Source organism: Bos indicus x Bos taurus, chromosome 10 (genome assembly GCF_003369695.1).
Source record: "Bos indicus x Bos taurus breed Angus x Brahman F1 hybrid chromosome 10, Bos_hybrid_MaternalHap_v2.0, whole genome shotgun sequence".
In the NCBI taxonomy this organism is placed as follows: Eukaryota; Metazoa; Chordata; class Mammalia; order Artiodactyla; family Bovidae; genus Bos; species Bos indicus x Bos taurus.
The window spans coordinates 12,259,685-12,275,591 of NC_040085.1; the positions used below are offsets into that span (position 1 = coordinate 12,259,685).

At 40.0% G+C, this 15,907-nt stretch overlaps 1 protein-coding gene across 4 annotated transcripts in view; it reads left to right on the top strand.

Annotated features, from left to right (window-relative positions):
- Positions 1–15,907, top strand: part of THSD4 (thrombospondin type 1 domain containing 4) — a 673,523-nt gene that overhangs the window by 564,397 nt on the left and 93,219 nt on the right. The window lies entirely within an intron of this gene.

The window sequence follows — 15,907 nt, forward strand, 5'->3', positions numbered from 1 at the left end:
CAGACTATTTGCCAGACATTCTTGGTGCTTTACAGTATTAATTCATTGAACCCTCTCAAAGTCCCGGAGGATAGGAGCTATTCCCCTCCCCATTTCATACACAAGAAGACCGGCACAGGACACTTATGTAATTTGACAAAGTCGCAGCAAGGAAGAAGTGGAGTGGGGATTCAAATCCAGGCAGTCTGTCTCCAAGCATCTACCAAGTAATAATACCCATGAGCAGTTTTGGTTCACCAGGCAGTAGTATGGCTACAGCAACTGAGAGAGCATGAATTTTACAAATTTCAAATACCACGATCACCCCAGAAGATAACTCCAAACCTTAGACCTCCAGATACTGCAGCCTGTCCTTCTCCGGACAAATGCATCTAAAATTAGCTTCCTTTGGTCTTATTGGTGGGAGGAGGAAGGGATGGCAAATGGGACTCGGAAATAAATCCAATTAAAGTGGAAAAACTGTTACATTTGCTCTGGCAAACTCAGAAGCCACCAAAGTAGCAATAAGCCTAGGTTCCCCCGTGAGCAGTTTGTTGCATTATTTTCATTTGCAAAAAAAAAAATAGTCTTTTTGTCTCCTTTCTTTCATACTATTAAAAGAACAAATCTTCATAAATATTCTGTTCCTAGAATGGAAAACGTTCTTCAAGGGATTATTTTAAGTGTGATTGTGTTCAAATGCACCAACAAACAATGCCACTTTTTGTGAACTTTGTGTAGTTTTTAGTGCTTTCCCTGAATCAAATTAGTTCTAACCAGTATGTGGTTTTTAAGCTGTGCCTTCTGAAGTTAAAATAGTTAACCTGGGAGAATATCCACCAGCTGTCTGAATGGAAGCTACTCTCAGAGTCCCAGTGTTTTCATCTAGAATCTTGCTCTTATAAGTATTCATGAGAAGCCATAGGATAACAAATATTCAGGACCCCACAGAGCCCCTGGGACTTGTTAGCAGTTGACAAATGTTCAGTCTATTTTGTCTCAGAGAGCTTGTCAGTATGTCCAAGCTTCATGGAAACAAATTCCGTGAAAGTGAAAGTCGCTCAGTCGTCTCCGACTCTCTGCAACCCCATGGACCTTACAGTCTATGGAATTCTCCAGGCCAGAATACTGGAGTGAGTGGCCTTTTCCTTCTCTAAGGGATCTTCCCAACCCAGGGATCGAACCCAGGTCTCCCGCATTGCATGTGGATTCTTCACCAGCTGAGCCACAAGAGAAGCCCAAGAATACTGGGGTGGGTAGCCTATCCCTTCTCCAGGAGATCTTCCTGACCCAGGAATCAAACCCAGGTCTCCTGCATTGCAGGTGGATTCTTTGCCAACTGAGCCACAGTAATTCCCTAAAAAAGATGAAGAGGAGGCAGAGGAGGATGTGAGTACCCAGAATCAGTGGAAGAGTGATTCAGAAAATCAAGTACAGCTTCCTACAGCCAGTGATCAGTGGGATGTGTGAGAAATCCAGCTCATGGCAGTGTTACATGATGCCACATGCGCAGAGTGGGAGAGTAGAGACAGAAGGGCAGATGGGAGTGAAGTTTCCAGAGGTGATAACAGGGGCTGTGTTTATGGCACTTAAGCATCACTTAGTACATAGCTGCATCACTCAAGAGGCTCTTTTGTTTTCTTCTTTCCTTTTTATTGAGATTTAATTTGCCTTCCGTAAAATTAATTCTTTTAAAATGCACAATGGATGGAATGGTCTTTTTCTCACCACAGGTGTTCTCGTAATCTATTCCACTTATTCTACTAAATTTCCTGTTCTGTGAAGTCTGTATATTTTAAAAGTTAAATTGCATGCAGTTGTTTGAGATTATGTGTAAGCTATTAGAGCACAGGTCTGTCTAGCTATTTTTGAATTTTTCAAAGATTATATTTCACAATTCACATTTTCAAACATTGAAACATCTTTCAAAGAGTTATATGGTAAGGTTCTCCACAATTTTCCGAGTAATGATGTTTTGTTTTGTTTTGTTTTGTTTTGGTGACTTCTACCTGTGTAAACTGTATTTTGTACAAAAATTTGACTTGATGCACAAAATTGAGTAGGCTGTCTGCATACATTTGTTCTGCAGAGGAGGCAACTTAGAGGAAAGGAATAGACCAGATGCTTTTAAAAATTGCACAACTTTAACAAGCTTTTTTTAGTTGCCCTATTGTTTTCCTGAATAGCCTGTAGTTATTTGTAATAAAAATCAGACATGCCATGTGAAATACTTGGAATTTTTTAAATGACTGACTCTCCAAACTTGATAGAGATAGAAACTAGATTTCCATGAAAACAGAAGGACTTGCATTATTAGTGCTGAAGAAGATGGTTTAATCACCTCGTTTTCAAAGCGTTTTTGAAAGCCCACAATATTTAAATGACTTATTCTAAGCTGCTTGCTGAGTTAATAATAGTAATTGTACTTTATGTATAGTACTTTAGTCGTCGAGTGTTTTTCCATGTATGGTCTTCTGACTTTTAAAACTGGACATTCTTTACTTTGCTTGCTTCACAAAAGATGAAGTTACAGTTATTGAATTATTGAATTGCGATGTGAAAGGTGAAATTTAAAACTCAAAAACTTTGGAGAAATGTCTATTCAGGTCTTCTGCCTATTTTTCAATCGGGTCTTTTGGTTTTCTTAATATTGAGTTGTATGAGCTAGTAATATACTTTGGATATTAATCCTTTATTGATCATATCATTTGCAAATATTTTTAATCGGTTGTCTTTTTGTTTCCTTGATGGTTTTCTTTGCTGTGCAAAAGCTTTTATGTTTAATTAGGTCCCATTTGTTTATTATTGTTTTTGTTTCTTTTGCCTTAGGAGACAGATTCAAAAAATATTACTAGCATTTGAGTCAAAGTGTTCTGCCTATGTTTTCTTTTAGGAGTTTTATGGTTCCCGGTCTTAAAGGTCTTTAATCCATTTTGAGTTTACTTTTGCATATGGTGTGAGAAAATATTCTCGTTTCATTCTTTTACACAGTTGTCTTTTTGAAGAGACTGTCTTTTCCACCATCGTATATTCTTGTCTCCTTTGTCATAGATTTTGTTGTTGTTGTTGTTGTTTAGCTGCTAAGTAGTGTCCGACTCTTTGTGACCCCGTGGACTGCGGCAAGCCAGGCTTCCCTGTCCTTCAATATCTCCTAGAGTTTGTTTAGACTCATGTCCATTGAATCAGTGATGCCATCCAACCATCTCATCCTTTGTCGTGCCCTTCTCTTCCTGTCTTCAATTTTTCCCAGCATCAGAGTCTTTTCCAGTGAGTCAGCTCTTCACATCAGGTAGCCAAAGAATTAGAGCTTCAGCTTCACCATCAGTCCTTCCAGTGATTATTGAGGGTTGGTTGCCTTTAGGATTGACTGGTTTGATCTCCTTGCTGTCCAAGGGACTCTCAACATCTTTTCCAGCACCACAATTTGAAAGCATCAATTCTTCGGTGCTCAGCCTTCTTTATGGTCCAGTTCACATCTGTACATGACTACTAGAAAAACCATAGCTTTGACTAGACAGACCTTTGTTGGCAAAGTGATGTCTCTGCTTTTTAATATGCTGTCAAGGTTTGTCATAGCTTTTCTTCTAAGGACAAGCATCTTTTAATTTCATGGCTACAGTCACCATCCGCAGTGATTTTGGAGCCCAAGAAAACAAAGTCTGTCATTCTTTCCCGTATTTTCCCCCATGTATTTGCTATGAAGTGATGGGACCGAATCCCATGATCTTTGTTTTTTAAATGTCGAGTTTTAAGCCAGCTTTTTCACTCTCCTCTTTCACTTTCATCAAGAGATGGCCTCTTTAGTTCCTCGTCACTTTCTGCCATTAGTATGGTGTCATCTTCATATCTGAGCTTATTGATATTTCTCCTGGCAGTCTTGATTCCAGTTAGAGCTTCATCCAGCCTGGCATTTCACATGATGTACTCTGCATATAAGTTAAATAAGCAGGGTGACTATATAAAGCTTTGACATACTCCATTCCCAATTTTTGAACCAGTCCATTGTTCCAGTCTGTTGAACCATGTCTGGTTCTAACTGTTGCTTCTTGACCTGCATACAAGTTTCTCAGGAGGCAAGTAAGGTGATCTGGTATTCCCATCTCTTTAAGAATTTTCCACAGCTTGTTTGGTCCACATAGGCAAAGGCTTTAGTGTAGTCAGTGAAGCAGAAGTACATGTTTTTCTGGAATTCCCTTGCTTTTTCTATGATCCAATGATGCTGGCAATTTGATCTCTGGTTCCTGTATTTAGAAAAATACAGCTTGTGCATCTGGAATTTCTTGGCTCATGTATTGTTAAAGCCTAGCTCGAAGGATTTTGAACATTACCTTGCTGGCTTGTGAAATGAGTGCAATTGTGCAGTCGTTTGAACATTCTTTGGCATTGCCTTTCTTTGGGATTGCAATGAAATTGACCTTTTCCAGTCCTGTGGCCACTGCTGAGTTTTCCAAATTTGCTGGCATATTGAGTGCAGCACTTGCAAAGCATCATCTTTTAGGATTTGAAATAGCTCAGCTGGAATTCCATCACCTCCACTACCTTGTTTGTAGGGATGCTTCCTAAGGCCCACCTGACTTCACATTCCAGGATGTCTGGCTCTAGGTGAGTGATCACACCATCGTGGTTATCTGGGTCATGAAGATCTTTTTTGTATAGTTCAGACGAGATCGGGCATGTTCAGGGTGGTATAGCCGTAGACTTGTATAGTTCTTCCGTGTATTCTTGCCACCTCTTTTTAATATCTTCTGCTTCTGTTAGATCCAAACCATTTCTGTCCTTTATTGTGCCCATCTTTGCTTGAAATGTTCCCTTGGTATCTCTAGTTTTCTTGAGGAGATCTCTAGTCTTTCCCATTCTTTTGTTTTTCTCTATTTCTTTGCACTGTTCACTTAAGAAGGCTTTCTTATCTCTCCTTGCTGTTTTTTGGAACTCTGCATTCAGATGGATATATCTTTGCTTTTCTCCTTTGCCTTTTGCTTCTTTTCTTTTCTCAGCTAATTGTAAGGCCTTCTCAGATAACCATTTTGCCTTTTTTCATCTCTTTTTCTTGGGGATGGTTTTGATCACCACCTCCTATATAATGTTACGAACCTCTGTCCATAGTTCTTCAGGCACTCTGTCTATCAGATCTAATCTCTTGAATTTATTTGTCACTTCCACTGTATAATCATAAGGAATTTGATTTAGGTCATACCTGAATGGCCTAGTGGTTTTCCCTACTTTCCTCAATTATAGGGAAAAAACAAGTGATTACCAGTGGAGAGAGGGAAGGGGAAGGGCCACGATGGGGTAAGGGATCAAGAGATACAAACTACTATGTATAAAATAAATAAGCAACAAAGGTATATTGTACACACAGGGAATATAGCCAGTATTTTATGGTAACCTTATATGGAGTATAGTTGTAAAAATATTGAATCACTATTGAACATTTAGAACTTATATAATGTTGTAAATCAACTATATTTCAATTAAAAAAAAATTGAAAACATCACAAAAGGGATTTCCCTGGCAGTCCAGTGATTAAGATATCATGCTCCTGTTGCAGGGGGTATGGGTTTGATCCCTGATCAGAAAACTAAGCTTCTGTATGCCTCATGGTGTGGCCAAAAAACTTCACAGAAGAAAGAGTCTTATATATTAAAAACTTTGGCTGATACATAAATGATGGTGCATTCAACCTGACTGAGTTTATGGCTAATGTTGGTTTGGTCATCAAGAACTGGACCTGTTGGACTCAGATTCTGAAGCCTGCGTCCTGGCCCTGTTCCTGCCATAACTTGCAAGGGTTCCGGCCCATGTGCAGCTGGGAGTACAGGCCAGCTCAGCATCTCAAGATGCTTACTATTTCTCTGAACAAAGCTGGAGGAATCATAACCTTTAATGACACACAGATTTCAGGAGATGGGATATTTATCTGTCTTATTTTAGGTTGGAAACCAATGAAGTTCTACAGAGCTCCACTTTTCAGTGTTTATTTGAATTTTTCACATGGTCCAAAATATAAACTAGCTGGTGGATTACAGATTCCTAGATCTTGGTTTTTGTTTTTTGGTTTTTTTTTCCATGAAAAATACTTTAGAACCAATGTATCTATTGTAAGCTATGTAGTCTCCTTTTCCACTTGAGTTATTCTGAACCCTGCTCTTTGGAAATAAAAAGTTAAATCTAATTTTATTTAAATGATTGACATTTTATATTACTTGCCTCTTCCTTAATAAGATGTTGTGAAATTATTTTAGCTGAAATATCAAAGTTTGGCATAGTTCAGCCAGCTCAGTTTACTAATGTCATTATGTAACAGTTAAGAAATCAGACATAAAAGCATACCAAGCAAAAATTGATTCTACAGGACATCTTCTATCTGCCAACATCTTACATTATCTTAGAGCCTTAGAAGGGATATTTTTTTGAAGATTTATAAGCTTTTAAAAATAAACTGCCAATATCTTTACTTTTAAGCATGTTTTCTTAAAAGTTTTAAAACAGTGGAAGTAGGGGTCAGCAAAAAAATGTCAAGTATCATGGATCATCTGTAACTTGCACATCTTTGTTTAATTTATTAGTTGAGCAGCTTTCAACGTGGGAAAGACTAGAGTATGTAAATAATGTGATACATCACCTTTGCATGACACCTATGTCAGCTTTATATGACAGTTAACCTCAAAGAATTACTCATATACATTGTAAAAGTTTTGAATAATACACATGGCATAGGGCAAAAAGATGAAATTCCTTCTCCATGCCAATCTCACCCTTGATCCACTGGTTTCAAGTGTAAAGACGGAGATGAAGGACCACTCTTAACAGTTTAGTATATACCCTCCAGACCTCTGTGGAATTGCAAATAAATATATATTTTCTAAAATTGATATTATATATGCCTTCTTCATATTTTAATGTTATACCATGATATCTTTTCTTATCAATACATATAAAGCTAATTCATTATATTTTTAATGAAGAGCATTCCGTACAATAGATGCAACCTAATTTATTTCAGAATTTTCCTACTGAGGGATGTTTAGACTATCTCCAGCTCTAATATTGCAAATAATGCTTTTGATTTGTGGTTCAAGATGACAGACTGAGTGCATGAGTTTTTTTCCCCTCCTCCCAAGATTTTTCAAAATGACAGTAAAGGAATAAGAGAGGGTATAACCTATAACCATCCAAAAAATGGGTGGTGGGGCGGGGCGGGGGGCATTTATTACATGATTTTAACAAATTTCTGGAACAGAGTCTCAAAAGTTAGTGGAAGAGAGTTCACTAACAGAGCAGAGGAAGTCACAGCCTAGGTAGCAGAGGGAACTGTGATGGGGGGCGGGGTGCTGACCTGCATTTTCTTGTGAATCTGGGAGACAGCAAGTAAATGAAGGGTGGGAGGGGAGAAAGGGGTGGCAAAACAAGGAAATAGTGAAAAACCCTGTTATGTGAACAGGCATGCCAGCACACACATTTTGCATACCCTGGCATCCAAAAGGGTATGGGCAGGAGACTTGGTGCTCCCAGACCTCAGTATTCATTCTGGAATGAGAAGAGGGGCTGCTTAGGGACCGGTGCCCCATCTCCTAGAACGTGGCCTATTAACAAGTTTGGCCAACGTGTACAGAGTTCTCAGACAGCCTTCCCCCTGCTTTTGTCTTTAATATCAATGGATAATTGAAAATAACATCAATGGACACCTTTTAAAACCCCATAGCATGAAAATCTAAGATAAATATCTGAAAAAGATGTTTTAGAAGAAAACAGCCAATTATTGGAGAAGAAAATTGAAGAAAGCTTCTCTAACATGTAATGCTTTCATGGATATCCTAATATATGTATCATTTCATATTACATGAATATTTCTGTAGGATAGACCCCTAGAAATAGAATTTATAGATCAAATAGAATGAACGTTTAAAACTGTGAAAGATAAAGCAATATTCCTCTCCAGATTGACTTGTATTAAGTTATACCCCCACCAAAAGTTCATGAAAGAACCCTTTCTCTACATCTTTACCAACACTGAATATTATGAACGTACTTAATTTTTAGGGCTTCCCTGATGACTCAGTGGTAAAAAATCCACCTGCCAATGCAGGAGACATGGGTTCGATCCCTGGGTCAGGAAGATCCCCTGGAAAAGGCAGTGGCAACCCACTCCAGTATTCTTGCTTGGGAAATCTCATGAACAGAAAAGTATGGGCGGGCTACAGTCCATGAAGTTGCAAAGAGTCGGACACAACTTAGTGACCAAACAACACTCAATTTTTAGTATAGATTTTTAATTTCCATTTCCCTGACCACTATTTTTGTTATTTGTACTCTGCTGGATTGGCTATGAATTGTTTGTAGTTTTCTTGCTGATTTTAAGAATTCATATATGTTACGAGTAATAACCATTCTCTTCATGTATGTTTATTAGTCTTTATCTTGTGTTTCAACTCTGTGTGTGGTATCAGTTGCTGTTGTTGTTCGGTCACTAAGTCCTGTCCAACTATTTGCAACCCTAGGACTGCAGCACACCAGGCTTCCCTGTCCTTCACCATCCCCCGGAGCTTGATCAAACGCATGTCCATTGAGGTGTTCAGTGATACCATCCAACCATCTCATCCTCTGTCATCCCCTTCTCTCCTCCTGCCCTCAATCTTTCCCAGCATCAGGGTCTTTTCTAATGAGTCAGCTCTTCGCATCAGATGGCCAAAGTACTGGAGCTTCAGCTTCAGTATCAGTCTTTCCAATAAATATTCAGGACTGATTTCCTTTAGGGTTGACTGGTTTGATCTCCTTGCTGTCCAAGGGACTCTCAAGAGTCTTCTCCAACACCACAGTTCAAAAGCATCAATTCTTCAGCGCTCAGCCTTCTTTATGGTCCAACTCTCACATCCATACATGACTACTGGAAAAACCATAGCTTTGACTAGACAGGCCTTTCTTGGCAAAGTAATGTTTCTGCTTTTTAATATGCTGTCTAGGTTGGTCATAGCTTTTCTTCCAAGGAGCAAGCGTCTTTTAATTTCATGGCTGCAGTCACCATCTGCAGTGATTTTGGAGCCCAAGAAAATAAAGTCTGTCACTGTTTCCATTGTTTTCTCATCCATTTGCCATGAAGTGATGGGACCAGAGGTCATGATCTTAGTTTTCTGAATGTTGAGATTTAAGCCAGCTTTTTCACCGTCCTCTTTCACCTTCATCAAGAGGCTCTTCAGTTCTTTGCTTTCTGCTGTAAGCATGTTGTCATGATATCAGTTATTCTGTGGAGAAAATTTTAGTCTATTTTTAGCCAAATCGATCAATCATCTTTTTATGGCTAGTGGATTTTGTCTTACACAGGAAGACCTGTGTAAACTATTCTCTAGTATTTTCTCCTGTTACCTTTAGATTAATTTTTTATATTTAAATGTTTACTCCATCTGGAATTAATTTGAGGTTTAGTTTGAGGTTGGGGGTCTGTCTTTTTCTGAATAGGTAGACAGTGGTCCCAACACTGCTGTTTAAATTGCCCTCAGTAATTTGAAAGGACACATCTGCCATTATTAAATTAAAACACCTGTAGATATACCTGTGAATTCTCAGCTCAGGTCTGTTGATCTATTTGTCTCTTCCTGCTGTACTACCATATCTTTTTCATTGCTGTAATTTCATATGTTTTACGTTTTTGTAGGTCAACTCTCTGTCTCCTTCCAAGCGCTTTGTGTTTTCCTACATTTTCTTGGGTCTTCTTGTACATTTGTTCTACATACATTTTATAAATCAATTTGTCAAAATCTATAAAACTTCTGTTGAGACTTTAATTGAAAGTGCAATAAACTTATGAACTAATTTGAAGAAGAATTTGTCTTCACAATATTGACTTTTTTGATTCAGGTACATAGTATATCTGCCCCTTTTATATTCTTTTTTTAAATGTCTTTTTCTAGACTTTGCTTATGCTTTATAGGTTTATTCCTAGGCAATTTTATAGTTTTTGCTAATATGGGATATGATCTTTATTTCCATTACATTTCCAATTAGTCATGAGAGTGCATATTAAATCAGTTTATTTTACGTATTTATTTTATACCTGTATACTTTGCTAGACTCTTCACAATTTTCAAAGTCTTTCAATTATTTAATGTGAATTTTCTAGGTGGAAAATCATAATATCTATAAATAATATTAATGCTATCTTCCCTTGAATTACTCTACCTCCTATTTCTTTCCTATGTTGTAGCACTTAGAGACTTAGACTTCTAAAAATTTTGGGGATAATCATACTTATGGAGGACTTCTTTATCATGTTTCTGACAATGAGAATGTGTCTAATAGATGTTTGCTAAAGATTCTGATGGATACCTCTTATCAAAGTAAGAATTTTCTTTAACTTTTAAGAACTTACATTGTAACTTGCCCTTGTTTTTTTGTGTTTTGTTTTTTTTCTACAGTGTCTGTAGACACTGTACAGGATCCCTTTGCAACCCCATGGACTGTAGCACACCAGGCTCCTCTGTCCTTGGAATTCTCTAGACAAGAACATAAGAAGAGCCATGCCCTCCTCCAAAGGATCTTCGTGACCTAGGGATCAAACCTGGGTCTCCTGCATTACAGGCAGATTCTTTACTGTCTATGCCACAAGGGATACCTTGTCAACTTATATTTATCAAGTTAATGAATATTTGCTTATTATAGATACATTGTGAGTCCTTAATGGCTCAGATGGTAAAGAATCTGCCTGCAGTGCATGAGACCCGGGTTTGATCCCTGGGTTGGGAAGATCCCCTGGAGGAAGGCATGGCAACCTACTCCAATATTCTTGCCTGGAGAATTCCATGGACAGAAGAGCCTGGCAGGCTACAGTCCATAGGATTGCAAAGAACATGACTGAAGCAACTTTGCTCATGGACAAGCGGTGACAGAGAGTAGATACAGACCCACTATCTCTTGTTGTTGTTCAGTTGCCAAGTTGTGTCCCATGGACTGCGGCATGCCAGGCTTCCCTGTCCTTCACTATCTCCTGGGGTTTGCCCAAACTCATGTCCATTGAGTTGGTAATGCCATCCAACTATCTCATCCTCTGTTGTCTGCTTCTACTCCTCTCCTACCTTCAATTTTTCCCAGCATCAGGGTCTTTTCCACTGAGTCCATTCTTTGCATCAGGTGGCCAAAATATTGGAGCTTCTGCTTCAGCAACAGTCCTTCCAGTGAACATTCAGAGTTGATTTTCCTTAGGATTGACTTGATCTCCTTGCTGTCCAAGGGACCCTCAAGGTTCTTCTCCAGCACCACAGTTCGAAAGCATCAACTTTTCAGTGCTCAGCCTTCTTTATGGTCCTATTCTCACATCCATACATGACTACTGGAAAAACCACAGCTTTGACTATATGGACTTTTGTCCCCAAAGTGACGTCTCTGCTTTTTAATATGCTGTCTAGGTTTGTCATAGCTTTTCTTCCAAGGAGCAAATGACTTTCAATTTCATGGCTGCATTTACCATCTGCATGATTTTGGAGCCCAAGAAAATAAAATGCCACTGTTTCCACTTTTTCCTTATCTGTCTCTTAGAGTTATGTAAAGATTCAATAGGATAATAAACATAAAGCATCCGGCATGGCAAGAGCTTAATTCATGTTTTCCTTTAATTCATATTTTCCCTTCCTTATCCCAAGGTTCCAGTATTTATCAATGACTGCTTAATAAAACTCTTCTTTTTCTTGTAACAGCTAAATAGAAAACAGCCTTCTCTTTCACCCACTGCCTGAAGCCTCTAGGATTATGTTGACTCAAGTGTAAAACTGTGTACCTTTCTTCTTAGACATCAAAAGCCTACCTGATTTAACTTAATCGCTCTAGTTGAGTGTCCTTCTGCCCTCCGCGTCAGCTGTCTCTCTAGGAGTAATTCCTTCTTCCCAACAGAACAGAAACAGAAACATCAGTGAACATGTGTGTTCAACATCACCCCTGTGATGCTTTCATTCTAATCAGAAAATGATTTCTGTTAAGCCCACAGACAATAGAAAGCAAACATGGATACCAAGGGGAGAAAGGGATAAGCATATACTCACTGCTGTATATAACATAAACAATAGGGACTTACTGTATAGCGCAGGGAACTATAGTCAGTATTTGGTAGCAATCTATAAGGGAAAAGGGCTTCCCTGGTGGCTCAGATGGTAAAGAATCCGCCTGCAGTGTGGGAGCCCTGGGTTCGATCCCTGGGTGAGGAAAACCCCTGGAGAAGGAAATGGCAACCCACTCCAGTATTCTTGCCTGGAGAATTCCATGGATAGAGGAGCCTGGTGGGCTACAGTACATGGGGTTGCAGAGAGTCGGACACGACTGAGCAACTTTCACTTTCACTATAAGGGAAAAGGCTCTGGAAAAGACGCCTTTTCCAGAGGCTTCTTATTATGAGTGTGTGTGTGTGTGTGTATGTGTATGTGTGTATAACTGAGTCACTTTGCTATATACCTGAAACTAACACATCTTTGTAAATCAACTATACTCCAATAAAAAGAAGAGAAAATGGTTTCTTTGCTGGATAAACTTAGAATCACGTATTTACTCCCTGAACCTCCACCTCAGATGGCATCCAGTGCTTCGAGTGATGTTTCTCTGCTCTTGTTCCTGTGTCACCCTCAGCTTTTGATTTATTTTTTTTGGCCACACCTCATAGTATGTGATAACCTAGCTCCCCAACCAGGGATCAAGCCCACACCCCCTGCATTGGAAGCACAGAGTCTTAACCACTGGACCACCAGGGAAGTCCCTGTCATCTCCAGTTCTTGACTTTGTCTTCCATTCAGTTCAGCCTTGGACTGAAAGTGCCCTTTGCAGAGCTACCATATCTGACTGGGCTGCTTTTGGACAAGTTTGTTAATGTTTCTGATATTCCATTTCCTCACAAGTAAAATAAAGAAACAGGCCCAAATGGGATGTGTGTAAAATACCCAGCATCTTAGAGGTACTTGGTAACTGTTAGTTTTTCCATCTCCCTGAGTTAGTGGTTCTCACTCTGGCTGCACACTGGAGTCACAGGAGGTATAGATTTGAGATCTGTTTGAAATATGTCAATGCCTTGTTCTCACCTGCAGATCTAGTACATCTGGGGCACAAGGTGGGTATGAGGATTTTTAAGCTCCTACATGATCCCAGTGTCCTTTCAGGGTAAAAGACCATTTCCCTATCCAGCGGGTTTCAACTGGGGGGCTAGGTTGCTCCCACCCCAACACCCATACATGTGGTAATATCTGGAGACATCTTTTTTTGGCTGTGCTGGGTCTTTGTTGCTGCATGTGGCTCCTTTAGTTGCAGAGAGCGGGGGCTGCTCTCTAGTTGCAGGGCAGGGGCTTCTCGTTGCAGTGCTTCTCTTGTTGCAGAAAACAGGCTCCAGGGCATGCAGGCTTCAGTAGTTGTTGCAGCACTTGGGCTCAGAAGTTGCAGCTCACAGGCTCTAGAGCGTGGGCTCAGTAATTGTGGTGCATGGGCTTAGTTGCTTCACAGAATATGGGATCTTCCCAGACCCGGGATCGAACCCATGTCCCCTGCATTGCAAGGTAGATTCTTAATCACTGGACCACCAGGGAAACCCTAGAGACATCTTTGATTGTTACAACTTGAGTAAGGTTGGAAGTTGCTACTGACATCCGGTGAAGAGAGGCCAGGGATGCTGCTAAGCATCCTATAGTGCAAGGAGAGGCCCACAGCAAAGAATTATCCAGCCCCAAATGTGAACAGTGCTGAGATGAGAAACCCTGACCAATGTGATCCCTAAGATCCCTTTGATCCTGAAGTTTCATGAGTCCTTTCTTTCAGAATGTTGTCTTAATAATAAATGTCTAAGGTGCTGTTGGAAAGACTGTTCTGTCTACCATTATGTTTGCATTTGTCAATTCACTCTGAATTCTTAGTTCCCAACCCAAGCCCCTTCCTTCAGTTTACCTTCAATCTTTAACTCAGTCAGTTGGCTGCCAGCCCCTGGGTTACATCCCCAGCAGGAGAAATTCCAGCTTAGTGCACCTTCCTACAGTCTGCCTTTCTGGCATTTGCAGTCCTTGCTTACTTTCTTAATACATGGCAGAAGAATAAAAGACAGATAGGCTAAAAGAAAAGCAAAAAGAGATTTTTCCTTTGGATTCCCATAGGACTTTGATCACATCTCCAGTTTGGCACTCACTGTATTATTTTATTGTAATTTATCTGTTTATATGTCTGTGTTCTCCCTGTATACTCCTTGAAGACAGACAGTCCAGACTCAGACATTCCTTCCCTGGAGTACCCTCCTGGTGCCAGCAGCGGGGACAAATCTCTTATGCTGTGCAGCCCATTTTGGGGGTCTATGCTCAGGCACCCTTAACCCACCTTAATCACACCTATGATCACCACTATGGTGATCACACCTTAGACCACCTTCATGACCTCACATATGGCAGGGGTCCCCAACCTCTGGGATCTGTTGCCTAAGAATCTGAACTGTAGCTGATGTGATAATAATAGAAGTAAAGTCCCCAGTAAATATAATGTGTTGGAATTATGCCAAAACCATCCCCCTCAACTTTGACATCAAAGTCTTTGACTGTGTGGATCACAACAAACTATGGAAAAGTCTTAAAGAGATGGGAATACCAGACCACCTGACCTGCCTCATGGGAAATCTGTATGCAGGTCAAGAAGCAAAAGTTAGAACCAGACATGGAACAACAGACTGGTTCCAAATTGGGAAAGGAGTAGGTCAAGGCTGTATATTATCACCCTGCTTATTTAACTTACATGCAGAGTACATCATGCAAAATGCCAGGCTGGATGAAGCACATGCTGGAATCAAGATTGTCAGGAGAAATATCAATAACCTCAGATATGCAGATGACACCACCCTTACAGCAGAAAGTGAAGAAGAAGGGAGAGGGTGGGAAGATTTGGGAGAATGGCATTGAAACATGTAAAATATCATGTATGAAATGAGTTGCCAGTCCAGGTTCAATGCATGATACTGGATGCTTGGGGCTAGTGCACTGGGACGACCCAGAGGGATGGTATGGGGAGGGAGGAGGGAGGAGGGTTCAGGATGGGGAACACATGTATACCTGTGGCGGATTCATTTTGATATTTGGCAAAACTAATACAATTTTGTAAAGTTTAAAAATAAAAAAAATAAATAAAAATAAAATAAAATAAAATTTTAAAAAAAGAGAAAAGCTAAAAAAAAAAAGAAAGTGAAAGAGGAGAGTGAAAAAGTTGGCTTAAAACTCAACATTTAGGAAACTAAGATCAAGGTATCTGATCCCATCACTTCAGGCAAACAAATGGGGAAACAATTGAAACAGTGAGAGACTTTATTTTTCGGGGCTCCAAAATCACTGCAGATGGTGATTGCAGCCATGAAATTAAAAGACGCTTGCTCCTTCGAAGAAAAATTATGACCAACCTGGACAGCATATTAAAAAGCAGAGACATTACTTTGCCAACAAAGGTCTGTCTAGTCAGAGCTATGGTTTTTCCAGTGGTCATGTGTGGATGTGAGAGTTGGACTATAAAGAAAATTGAACACTGAAGAATTGATGCTTTTGAACTGTGGTGTTGGAGAAGACTCTGGAGACTTCCTTGGACTGCAAGGAGATCCAACCAGTCCATCCTAAAGGAGATCAGTCCTGAGTGTTTATTGGAAGGACTGATGCTGAAGCTGAAACTCCAATACCTTGGCCACCTGATGCAAAGAACTGACTCATTGGAAAAGACCCCGATGCTGGGAAAGATTGAAGGCTGGAGGAGAAGGGGATGACAGAGGATGAGATGGTTGGATGGCATCACTGACTCTAGGTACATAAGTTTGAGTATGCTCTGGGAGATGGTGAAGGACAGGGAAGCCTGGCGTGCTGCAGTCCGTGGGGTCGCAAAGAGTCAGACACAACTGAGCAACTGAACTGATCCCCCTGACCTCATCCATGGAAAAATTGTCTTCCACAAAACC